The sequence below is a fragment of the Pygocentrus nattereri genome, chromosome 15, assembly GCF_015220715.1.
Source record: "Pygocentrus nattereri isolate fPygNat1 chromosome 15, fPygNat1.pri, whole genome shotgun sequence".
Classification (NCBI taxonomy): Eukaryota; Metazoa; Chordata; class Actinopteri; order Characiformes; family Serrasalmidae; genus Pygocentrus; species Pygocentrus nattereri.
The window spans coordinates 22568258-22581727 of record NC_051225.1 but is presented as its reverse complement, the minus strand read 5'-3'; the positions used below and the strand labels follow the sequence as shown (position 1 = coordinate 22581727).

Below are 13470 nucleotides of genomic sequence, written 5' to 3'. Positions count from 1 at the left end.
TACTTCTTACCGTAGATAACTCAAAGCTGTAAGTACCAACAGCTTTGTGACAAAGTTATTAATTTGTGGTGTTTGAAAAATGATTCCTATTTACATTACTTTTTAAAAATATAAGTAGAAATGTATGAGGCCCCCGGGGTCCGGCTGAGAGAGCCGGCGGAACAGCGGGGCCCGAGCACTCAACGGTGACGCACCTTGGCGAGGACGCCGGGGAGAGAGCCGCATGTGTGGAGGGGGCGGAACACAAAGCTCGAGCTCCCCAGACAGACGCGAGGCAAGAGAGTGCTGTCGGGTGGAGGAGGACGCTGGTGCCAAATGTGAGATGCACCACTGCAAGGAGCCAGTCCCAAGCTCTGCCGCCCAGGCCCCTCCCCCTGTTATGCATTGAGGCCGCTATGTTCGACCCAGGTGGCTGAGAAGCTGGGGGTGGTAACGGGGAGGCGGAGTGGCAAGCTCTCGTTCCCTCTCGGCTCTGATGCTCACGTGCAGCAGCTAAGAAAGGCAAAGCTGAAAAGCCACTAAAGAGAAAGACTGAAAAGTCTAGCCGGCTAGCTGAAGCTACTGAAACGTGGTCAGCATGGTGCTGTGTTTGTTTTGTGTTTTGGGAAATAAAGAGAATGGCTGCTGCAGATCAGAATCCTGCCTCCAGCGTCCTCCTTGAGGCCGGGTTGGTACATGCTGTGCTACAAGTACATTATGCATATAAACTTGAAGTGGATAAATACACCGGAAGCATAAGTAACAGAGACAGATGACTCCATATTTTCCCCTCACTGTAATTGCTTTATGAAATACTTTAGCATAAACCCCTGAAGCCATCACAGTATGAATTATCACTTTTATATTGATATTTTTCTTTGACATATCATGATATACAACTTCACTTCCTAAATGTAAAGCTGAGAAGAACTTCGTCCTAGTTTGCCAGCCATTGCTCAAAACTCCGTCAATAGAACGATGAGATTTGGAGGGAGGATTTAGAGAGAACATACTAGATCCTGATCATAAGTTCTCTTAATCACAGCGAAAAGCAGTACGTACAGCAGAAAATGAAATGTGCAGCACACCCTACACATCATCTCTTTGGATTTGGCTGATACACGACTGACATCATTTCAAGGATAAGGATCAGTGAAGTGCAGGCAGACAGGCAACAATACAGTCTGTCACTGCAGAATCTGATTATTGCAGCTTGGATGACAACAGTACTTTCACTCACTGGTGATTGAATTCAGAAGGAGATTTCTGTGAATCTTCTCTGAAAAAAATCCCACATTATTTTAGAAGTATTATAGTGGCCCTGAAATGCCCTTATCAATCAACTGGCTGCCATTTATTACTTTAATAAGCAATAACTAGAGGAAATCCAGCATTGTCCTGAACATATTATTTGGGTATTGTGGGGTCCACCACAGGCTCTGTGCAGCCGTGAGGAGCTTAGGGGAGCAACAGGCTCCGGGGCAAGAAGGACGTTAATTCTTGCTGCTGTTGGTGGTGATATTACTGTGTCTGAGTAGGTAGATATGTTTACCTTCCTCTTTTGTCGTGGCCCCCATGTTACCCCCTCCCTGTGTTTCATGTTGGGGTTGGTGCTTGGCTGTGGGCATTTCTTGCTGCCTGTTCAAAATATGCATTTATGCACTTTGTTTTCATCATCCTCATCTACGTCGACGCTACATTGCACATCAAGGTCATTTGCACATAATTTACTGCCATTAAGACCAGTTTTAACCAAAAGCCTAATACAATGGCAGTTTCTTAAGGAGCTAAAATGTCTGCTGATAATAATTTCTGATGTAATTAAACAGACCCCAGTAGTCTTTGTTCAACAGAGCTTTCCTGGCTTGTCAGTTGTTAAAGGGATCCTACAGCTAAAGTGAAAATTTTGACCATCTTTATGTTATCATCATGCTAACTCACACTACCAAACTGGTGCTGTAGTAGTTTCTATATTGAGATTCTCCAGTTTGCAGACTAAGTAACCCCCATTCTGATAATGCACCTAAGGAAGTTTAGAAAAATTAAAATTTTTGGGGGAAGGAATGTTGAAAGTTAAAAATACATGTACATTTCATGAGGAATGGACCAAAAGAAACTGACCAAAATTACTTGGAAAAAAATGTTTGCTTCCATTGACTTATATTAAAACAAAATATTTTTTTGCCATTTCTTGTAAAGTTATCATTTTGGAGAAGCTTTCTTCTGACAACAGTGATAAATTTTTATTTACACTGCTCAAAAAAATAAAGGGAACACTCAAATAACACATCCTAGATCTGAATGAATGAAATATTCTTATTGAACACTTTGTTCTGTACAAAGTTGAATGTGCTGACAACAAAATCACACAAAAATCATCAATGGAAATCAAATTTATTAACCAATGGAGGCCTGGATTTGGAGTCACACACAAAATTAAAGTGGAAAAACTACAGACTGATCCACCTTTGATGTAATGTCCTTAAAACAAGTCAAAATGAGGCTCAGTATTGTGTGTGGCCTCCACGTGCCTGTATGACCTCCCTACAATGACTGGGCATGCTCCTGATGAAGTGGCGGATGGTCTCCTGAGGGATCTCCTCCCAGACCTGGACTAAAGCATCCGCCAACTCCTGGACAGTCTGTGGTGCAACGTGGTGTTGGTGGATGGAGCGAGACATGATGTCCCAGATGTGCTCAATCGGATTCAGGTCTGGGGAACGGGCGGGCCAGTCCATAGCTTCAATGCCTTCATCTTGCAGGAACTGCTGACACACTCCAGCCACATGAGGTCTAGCATTGTCCTGCATTAGGAGGAACCCAAGGCCAATCGCACCAGCATATGGTCTCACAAGGGGTCTGAGGATCTTATCTCGGTACCTAATGGCAGTCAGGCTACCTCTGGCGAGCACATGGAGGGCTGAAATGCCACCTCACACCATTACTGACCCACTGCCAAACCGGTCATGCTGAAGGATGCTGCAGGCAGCAGATCGCTCTCCACAGCGTCTCCAGACTCTGTCACGTCTGTCACATGTGCTCAGTGTGAACCTGCTTTCATCTGTGAAGAGCACAGGGCGCCAGTGGTGAATTTGCCAATCCTGGTGTTCTCTGGCAAATGCCAAGCGTCCTGCACGGTGTTGGGCTGTGAGCACAACCCCCATCTGTGGACGTCGGGCCCTCATACCATCCTCATGGAGTCGGTTTCTAACTGTTTGTGCAGACACATGCACATTTGTGGCCTGCTGGAGGTCATTTTGCAGGGCTCTGGCAGTGCTCCTCCTGTTCCTCCTTGCACAAAGGCGGAGGTAGCGGTCCTGCTGCTGGGTTGTTGCCCTCCTACGGCCTCCTCCACGTCTCCTGGTGTACTGGCCTGTCTCCTGGTAGCGCCTCCAGCCTCTGGACACTACGCTGACAGACACAGCAAACCTTCTTGCAACAGCTCGCATTGATGTGCCATCCTGGATGAGCTGCACTACCTGAGCCACTTGTGTGGGTTGTAGAGTCCGTCTCATGCTACCATGAGTGTGAAAGCACCACCAACATTCAAAAATGACCAAAACATCAGCCAGAAAGCAGAAAGGTACTGAGAAGTGGTCTGTGGTCCCCACCTGCAGAACCACTCCTTTATTGAGTGTGTCTTGCTATTTGCCAATAATTTCCACCTGTTGTCTATTCCATTTGCACAACAGCAGTGAAATTGATTGTCAGTCAGTGTTGCTTCCTAAGTGGACAGTTTGATTTCACAGAAGTTTGATTTACTTGGAGTTATATTGTGTTGTTTGTGTTCCCTTTATTTTTTTTTAACAGTGTATTTATTTATTTGCTAGCTGGTGAATGCAGAAGCAAGAAAGGTAGCTAACAGCAGAAATGACTCACCATATGAAGAGGACAGCAAGCTAAAGCCTAAAGTTAGAAAGCTGCGCTATCTAGATTCCTTACCTCAATTTGACTTCTTTTCTCTGGCTGATTAGAAAAAACGAAACTTGTCTCTGGTTTCTATTTTGCAGGGAAAAAAAAGAAAAAAAAGATAGAATCCTGACTGAGGTAAGATTTATGCTATTGCGAGCTTGGTTCAGGGTCAAGGGCTAGGCTAGGAGTCAGGATTGGTTGACACCACAAGGATTCCCAGTGGGAGTGTGATGCATTCGTGTAATGCATGCTGGGTATTGTAGTGAGTGAACACTAATGAACAAAAGCATGAAAATCATATAAAATCGTGCATTATGTCAAACTGATGAGGCCAAGGGATACAATGCTGTGGTGCATAACATAACAAATAACAAACTCTAGCTTTAATTTCTTAAACTCTAGAAGTAATTCACAGTCTTAACTTATATAAATATTTAAGTTGAGCCAGTATATCAGTGCTTTAGGAAGCTAATGATAAATCCACAATACCTCTATGCTATCCATCATCTGATACAATGGTCTGTCCTTAATGAAGACATCCAGCTAGTGCTTTGCTAAGACAATCAAGTGTTGACTAAAAGCTGTGTTAATATGTATTGTAGATTCCATACTCAAATAATGGTTGTCATTGGAAGAGTTAGACTAGGCGGTCAGCTTATTTTTACTTAGAGCTAACTTGAGGATAACTGACCATTTATTACTGTTTTGATACAAATCAAAGGAAAAAACTTCTTATAGACCCAGTGCTCGGGAAAGGGATGTGCACAAGGTTATGATGTCTAATATACAAATAAAGGTACTCTGGAAATTCCACAATTAACTCTAGTTATTGCTTAATAAAGTAGCCATAGACAGCCAATTAAATTGCAGCTATAAGTCTTAATAAGGACATTACAAGGACATAATAATGGCCAGTGAAAATAAAGTCTTCCCTATTTACTTTTTATTTCCTTTTTTATGGCTCCATTTAGTTATTCTGTCACTCACGTCATGAGCCGACAGTATGTTGATTTAACCGCGTTTGGTTGATTTAAGTGCGTTTGGTACACAACTTGGCATGTTTTCTCCTGTAAAATACTTCTTGTTTCATTTCCGTGGTGGTACATTATCTTGGGCTCAAGGTCTTTGCTGGAGCTTGCCTGAGACAAAGCTGTAATTACAGATGAAGACGGCTCCCGCATCTCAGGAGAGACCCGGCGATAGATAGATCTGCTGTCACAAGAAAAAAAAAAACACTATGGTTGCACAGCTTAGATAATTAGACACCTTCTCAGGGAATTGCAAACCATCAGAAGTGTCCTGTTGTGTATGTGCGTTAAGCCAGAGTCAGAGTACGGTTTAAAAGCTTTGTTTTGAATGGAAAGGATGTCCAATTGAGTTTATTTGCCAGGCTAGGTCCCACTCCCATGTTCATTTCACATCTGAAAAACCTGTCTGAATCCAAGCGTCCATCTGCAAACCCCCCTCCAGAGAGTTATCTAGCTTTAAGCCATACCACCTGATAACCATGCCAATTCATAGCAAACAAATATACAGTATAATCACCCGCGATGTGTTTAACACAAACCCGCCCACATATGCCAGCAAGCATGGTAAACAAGACGCAAACACATACGGGGAGAGCAAGTTCAGTTCATTTGGACCGGGCTTTGGAAATTACTCCACGGGAGCAGCTGTGAGCTAACAGCCATCTTTTCCACTGTTCAAAGTGCCTCACATAGGTATTAGTGTATATAATGATGGCAATCAAAAGAAAGAAAAAAAAACACACATGGCAAGAGAGAGGTAATAATATAAAAAGTGCAGAATCTCTAAAGGACTAAAAATGTATGAAACTGGTGTGGTTTAGATTCTCATCATAGCCCCTTTATGCAGCCCCCAAGTGCTACACTGTTAGAAATAAAGGTGCTGTGCAGGTACATTCTTCGTTCATTAAGATACAAACAACATAAATGTTCTATCAGAGGAAAAGCAGTCTAATTGTGTTTCTTATATAAGTTTTTTTCCCAGTGGAAAGATTTGCTTGTTTTTAACAATAAAATAAAAAGCCTGGAGACGAGATGGGGTGCGTGAAGTCAACACAACTTAGAAAACATCATTTAAATTATGGTACAGTTACACCCTGACTAAAGGTACTGAGATGTGCCCTTGAGGGTACCACCGCAGTGACAAGTGCCCCAGGTACAGTTTCATACATCTTTTTTCTGAGAGTGTAGAGACACTGGCATCTACAACTGACCGATTATCACCTTTGAAACACACAGCACCACCAAAAAAAAATAAAATAATAAAAAAAACTTCAAAAATCAGTGGTGTGGTCAAGCATATACACTGACTAGACATATTTTTACAAAGCTGCTTATATTTATATATATTTATTATATATATATACCTACTTATATTTTTTGTTCCAAGATGTCCTGGACAAATATCATAGTGTGACTGGTTAATTCCTTGATTAACAAACAATTTCGACTGGTTAATTTTTATCCCACCAAGGGACACATTGTAAATGGAAACCTGTGAATGTTGAGTCTGAAAAATATTAGAGGCGTGCAGGTCTACACTTCTTTGAGGGTTCTTTTGTTATGATTAAAAGGTTCTTTGCACCGTTCAATGCTTCTTCAGATTTGCTGTAGATGGTTCTATATGGACGGTTTTGAAAAGGCTTCTATATAGCACCAAAAAGGTGTCTTCCACTGTCACTATGTCAAACCTGTAACAATAGAAGAACCCTTTTTGGCGCTATACAGAACCATTTTGAAAACGGTTGTAAACAGAATCATTTAAAAAACATTCTCCACCAATCAGAAGAAAGATTTTATGATGCAAAGAACCCTTTAATCATGCAAAGGGTTCTCAAAGTGCTCATGCTTCTATATATAACCATTTTCTTCACTAAAGAGCCCTTGAAGAACCATCATTTTCAAGTGTGATACTAGCAGCATGACACATTGACTAACCTTCAACAATATTCAGGTAAACCCATTTATGTTGGGACCACATTTTATGGCCATTCAAAAAAGTATGGAGGAGAAAGGAAAGAACAGGGAAGCTGTTTATGTGAGCTCATGGATCTCTAACTTAATGTGACTACACCAGTGTTGTACAGTGAACTGTATGCATAATAAATGAATAACTGGATTAAGATATTTAAAAACACTGCATGCAGCTCTGCACACAGTCACCTCTCTGATGGACATTTGCTCCATTTTAAACACTGTTATAAAGCATTTGCAAGTAATGGAAGCCAGAATATAGCGATATACACCAATCAGCATTATGACCACCTCATTGTGTCTATGTTCATTTTCCATTTTATCAGCTCCACTTACTATATAGGTGCACTTTGTAGTTCTACAATTACAGACTGTAGTCCATCTGTTTCTCTGATACTTTAGTAGCCCCCTTTTACCCTGTTCTTCAGTGGTCAGGACCCCAATGGACCCTCACAGAACAGGTATTATTTGGGTGGTGGATCATTCTCAGCACTGCAGTAACACTGATGTGGTGGTGGTGTGTGTTGTGCTGGTATGAGTGGATCAGACACAGCAGCACTGCTGGAGTTTTTAAACACCTCAGTGTCACTGCTGGACTGAGAACAGTCCACCAACCAAAAATATCCAGCCAACAGTGTCCTGTGGGCAGCATCCTGTGACTGCTGATGAAGGACTAGAGGATGATCAACACAAACTGCAGCAGCAGATGAGCTGTCGTCCCTGACTTTATATCTACAAGGTGAACTGACAAGGTAGGAGTGTCTAATAGAGCGGAGAGTGAGTGGACACAGTGTTTAAACACTCCAGCAGCACTACTGTGTGATCATAACAGCACAACACACACCAACACACCACCACCATGTCAGTGTTACTACAGAGCTGAAAATGATCCGCCACCCAAATAGCACCTGCTCTTTGAGGGTCCATGGGGGTCTGGACCACTGAAAGAGGAGGATAAAAGGGGGCTAACAAAGTATCAGAGAAACAGATGGACTACAGTCTGTAACTGTAGAACTACAATGTGCACCTATACAGTAAGTGGAGCTGATAAAATGGACAATGAGTGTAGAAACAAGGAGGTGGTGTTAATGTTATGCCTGATCAGTGTGAGTTCTATGAAACATACCATCAAACTGCTTTGGAAAAATATGTCTAAATAAAAGTGTACCAAGACCCTTATAAACATTTGTTCCATTTTTATAAACGTATATATTCCCAAATAATGGAACCTTTAAGGTATGGGATTAGTTGAGAATACTATGAGTCCTAGAAAAGATGCCCTGAAAGTAATGCAGCAAAATATGTATGAATGTCATTATACTGACAAGGGCTATTATACTTAACCACCAAACATCTGATACACTTATAAAAGTGTAAGAATAAGTAAGAATGTATTCTAATTCTACGAAAGATGTCATGAAACTAACAGAGGAAAGTAAGTTTCAATGACATTGTACTGACATAAAGGTCCTTAATGTATAAACATTTGTATTTAATTTATAACACTGCTATAAAGCATAATTTCCAAATAATGGAACTTATAAGGCAGAGGTCTAAAATGCTATATGTCAAGATGCCAACCAGCTATTATGGAAAACTATATATGAAAATGATGTCTTTAGTTTGAGCCTCTTTTGTAGACCTTATGAATACAGAATTAAGCTGTTCATAAATAAACTACTCAGTGCTTGTTTATGTGTCAGCTCCCTGTAGATAGCCTTTGTATAAAGTTTTATGTAAAAATCGACTTATTTGTCATGATGAAAGAGAAGCGACAGTGTTCTGAGATAGTGTTCTTTGATCAGAGGAATAGATTAAAAAGAGTTTAATCCTCTGCACAAAAGAGTTTAGTGACTTCACAGTCTGTGGAGCTCCACCGGTCCTTTCCACATAACTTCCCTGCCTGTTTTCAAAATAGACTCATCCAGCATTCACCCACCTTCTGTCTAATAAGGTGTGCTCTGAATTTAACTAACCTGTCGCTCCACAGCCTCTATCAACTCCCCAAGGATGAAGTACAAAGTGAGTTTGACATATTTTATATCAGTGCTTCCCAGGCTTGCCCTGAATAGCTTTAAGTTTTCCCTGTTGGAGTGGAAGTAATCAGAAAAACTGTAGCTGATATTAAGTCGGAGAAAGGACAGAGAAAAATGTCTACTCCAAATACAGTGAACTAAAAAGAAAAGAAAAATGGTACTTTTTAGTAACTTTTTTCTCAATAAAGCACCTTCATAATAGACATCAGTTAGCATGTTAATGTTTTCATTGTTCTCATTTTAGAGAATCTTAACTAAGGAGTGGTTTGAATTACATTTTCTTTTGAAGTCACTTCATAAAAGAGTGTCCTAAAACTAGAACTTTAATGTCATTTGCCAAGTAATGTAATATTCTGTGGGCATCCCTCAGCCTCACCATTTTCAAAGAAGTCAGATGACAGATTTTGTATCCATTTTCATCTTCATCCATCACTGTTGTCTCACTACAATACCCGGCATGCATTATTCAAGTACATCCTACAACCGTTGGGAATCCCTCTATAGTAATAAAGAAATCTTGACTGACAGCATACTCACTGATGTAGAGGCGAATCAATACACATGATATTTGGCTTCCTATGAGTAAGTTAGCCATCAGGCTTCCCTCTGCATTAGTCAGGAAAAAAAAGCTTCCCAAAACTGTTTGTAGGTTTTCAAAAGTTCCTCCCATCTTCAAGAGACAGTGCTGTGCAAATGAAACCACCATTCATTCAATTTTCAGTCAAATCAGCTATAAACCCCTAACATAGCCGGGACCTGCCAGAGAGCCGAAAGTTTTGTTACACACAACGCTGGTGATGTTGTGGGTGTGGAGCTGGACTTGCTGATGGCAGTGTCAGAGAGGACGACACTGTCTAAGCTGCAGGCCATTATGGACAATGGCTCCCACTCACTCTACGACACAGTGATGAGATATAGGAGCACATTCAGTGCAAGACTCATTCTACTGAAATGACCACAGAGCGCCACAGGAGGTCATTCTTATCTGTAGCCATTAAATGCTATAACTCCTCCCTCAATATGCAATAACTCAGAGGTGCAATCATTTGAACTGCTTTATACAGTATGTTTCATATTTATTATCACAGTCACTGCCACTTACAGTATTCATAAGAATATAAACGTGTACATATTGCTAATTTTGTTTTTGTTGTTTTAAATTATTCAAGTGTTTATTATTTTGCATGAATGGGTGCAACTGTAGTAACTGCAGTTTCCCTCTGGGATCAATAAAGTATTCTGATTCTGATTCCATAACCTAAGAATAGCTCAGCCAGTTTGCATAGAAGTCACTGTAGTTACTGAATAATAATCCTATGTCTATTAATCCTATAGACAAAGTGTTAACCTCGTAACATTCCAGGCTCATTACACACGAAGGCTTATTATTCCTTAACTCCAAGGTCCATGGCTTGGTAAGCCGTTATGCCGAAGTTACTCATTTTTAAGAAGGCATTGGATATTGGATAATCAACTAACATAAAAAGTTGAAGGAAAATAAGTAGACTTTCCAAAACTGGACTTCAAAAAATTACTTGGACTTCAAAAAACCACCAAGCCTGTCACCTTGATATAAACAGTACTTAAAGCTTTCATTTTTGAAAGACCATAGAAAATCAAGCTCCACTCTTACTTAAGATATTTCAGAAGTTTCAGCTGTGAGTCTAAAAGGCTGTATAGCTATCAAGAACAATAACATACAAAAAAGTGCATTAGAACTCAACACAACTGGACACCACAGACCTTGAGCACTGTTTTATGGACTATTGAGTCTAAAATTGTGATTGGGATTATGTAGATTGTAAAAAGCAGAAAAAACAACCAACTTCTAAGACTGAAGTTTGGGGGGGTAAAAGGTTCTATATAGCACCAATTACTACAAGCTACATTCTAAAAAATGCCTCCTCAAGGGTTCTTCAGTAAAGAAAATGTTTCTATATAGAAGCAGGAACACTCAAAGAACACTCTGTATGATTAAATGGTTCTTTGCATCATGAAAGGATTCTTCAGAGTGATGGAGATTGTGCTGTAGATGGTTCCATATAGATCCTTTTTGAACATGATTCTATATAGTGCCAAAAGGGTTCTGCTATTGTTACAAGCTTGACATCATAGTAATAGGAGAACCCTTCTTGGTGCTATGAAGAACCATGGTCTTTACTGAAGAAACCTTGAAGAACCATCTTTTAAAGAGTCTAGTTCATTATAATCATCATCACTTTTATTTATATAGCACCTTTCCCATGCTCAAGGACGCTTTACAATCAAAGAACATCAACACAATAAACAACAACACATTAAACAAAAGGACACTACAGGTAAACATTCAAGTATAAACAGAACAATGATGACACAGTGAAAACAAGTAGATCTTTAACAGAGATTTAAATGGGGACCGCGAGGTTGCATCCCGAATAGACTGTGGGAGAGTATTCCATAACTCGGGAGCTACTAAATTAAATGATCGACCACCCATAGAAACCAATTTAAATCTAGGAACATGAAGAAGACCTAGATTTTGTGATCTCACAGTACAGGATGGGACGTATATATGAAGAAGCTCTGCCAAGTATTGAGGAGCCAGACTGTGCTGAGCTTTATATGTTATAAGGAGAACTTTGTACTGAATAAGGAATGTAATGGGCAGCCTTTGAAGAATCTGAAGAACAGGCATGATGATGAAGGTGACGATCCTAGCAGCAGCATTTTGAACATACTGTAACCTAGTGAGGGTTTTGACAGAAGGCCAGAAAAAGAACATTGCAGTAGTCTAGCTGTGATGTCACTAATCCACGCACAAGTGTTTATACATTGGCTTGGCTGAGAAAAGGTCGGAGGCGAGAAATACTGAGAAGATGGAAAAATGCTGTCTTAATAGCGAAATTGGTGCGGATGTCAAAAGAGAGTGCAGGGTCAAAAATAACTCTGAGGGTGCAGATGTGGGAGAAGGTGTTACTAGAATCCCATCAATATTGATGCCAAGGACAGATGAGCTAGATGTCAGTGACTTTGAACTGATTAAAAACAGCTCAGTTTTGATAGCATTCAGTGTTAAAAAGTACAAAATCATCCATGACTTTATGTCACGGATACAGTCAGACAGAGCAGGCGGTTGTGTAGTCTGAACAGGGCTAATGCTAACCATAGATCCTTACACTTGTATATAACATCACAGCATCACAGCTCACAGTAAGTGTTCCAAAATGTTACTGGCCCATCAGGAATTCTCCCGAGTCACCCGAGCACCGCTTACTAAAACTCTACCTCATCCAGCTGTTGTGCTGTCTGTTAGCATGCTGCCTTCACAGAGAATAAGGATTACTCGGCTGCCTAGAACTGGTTTGAAATCATTTTTGCAATTACAACTTAAGAATGTTTTTGAACTGAAGTCATTCAAATACATAAAAACTACTGTAAACTGCTGTAGGCAGGTGCCATAAATGAATTCAAAGGAAAGCTGAGGAATCAAAGCCTCTTCACACACACGTGCACATATGTACAGAGAATCTGAGCATCAGTAACACACGCTGTGGCCACATCTCGGCACATTTTGTGCTGCGCCTTCTCAAGTGAACATCTGCTCCTGTGAGTGGAAATCGAGTTAGCCAGCTGGTAAATATTCTTTCAGCATATGTTGGAGGCTCATGCCCCCTGTCTAGCTGCTGAATCTGCTGCCAATGTTAAAGGAAGTCTCTTGGAACACATTGCTAATTTACAGCTGGTACTAAAGGGGAGTTCCACCAATTTTTTCTAAATTTCAGCATAATCTTAATAATTAATAATCTGATCATTTCGGTTTAATCCATTCAGACTGGACTGATGCGAAATGCTCTGTTGTAGAGAAACTTTTGCGATAGTCAGAATTGCCTCACAGTGGTGGTGATAGGAACAAGATGTCTGAAGTCTTAAGGCCTCTAAAAGCTCTGTCACAGAAAGTTATGACATGTAATTGCATAGCTCTGCTATCATTTCTTCTCTGCTATCATTTCTTCTCTGCTATCATTTCATCTCTGCTATCATATCATCTCTGCTTTGGACAATGACACCTTGACACTAAGTCACTTTAAAAAAACAATAACGCAGAGTCACTTAAGCCACTTTAACATGTACATTGTCTCTTCCTTTCGTGTATATTTTCTGTATATTTCTCTATATGTAATCAGCTGTACTTCCAATAACTCCGCCCATTTTCACACGTATGACGGAGAGAAAGAAATGTTGCCAGGGTGGTAGAAAACACGCGAGCAGATTTCTTCCTGTTTGTGCCTAAAACTGGCTCCACACGCTTCGCACATCTGGACTTAATTGCGCTCGCGAGTGAAGAGTCCTCCATTCAGTGCCGCTCGCGCGCGCTTCTTCAGACTGGATCCAATTACGTCATAAAGGAGAGTGAGAAAGGAAGTCAGAGTGCTCTCAAAGAGTTAGGGTGTGTGCGCGTGAGAGAGAGAGAGAGAGAGAGAGAGAGAGAGAGAGAGAGAGAGAGAGATGGAGAGACTTAGAGACAGAGAAAGAGAGAGACAGAGAAAGAGAGAGAGAGAGACAGA

General features: G+C 40.7%; 1 protein-coding gene across 1 annotated transcript in view; it reads right to left on the bottom strand.

Annotated features, from left to right (window-relative positions):
• The window catches only part of cntnap5l (contactin associated protein family member 5 like), a 212117-nt gene that overhangs the window by 197494 nt on the left and 1153 nt on the right, over nt 1-13470 (bottom strand). The gene's annotated exons all lie outside the window — the stretch shown is intronic.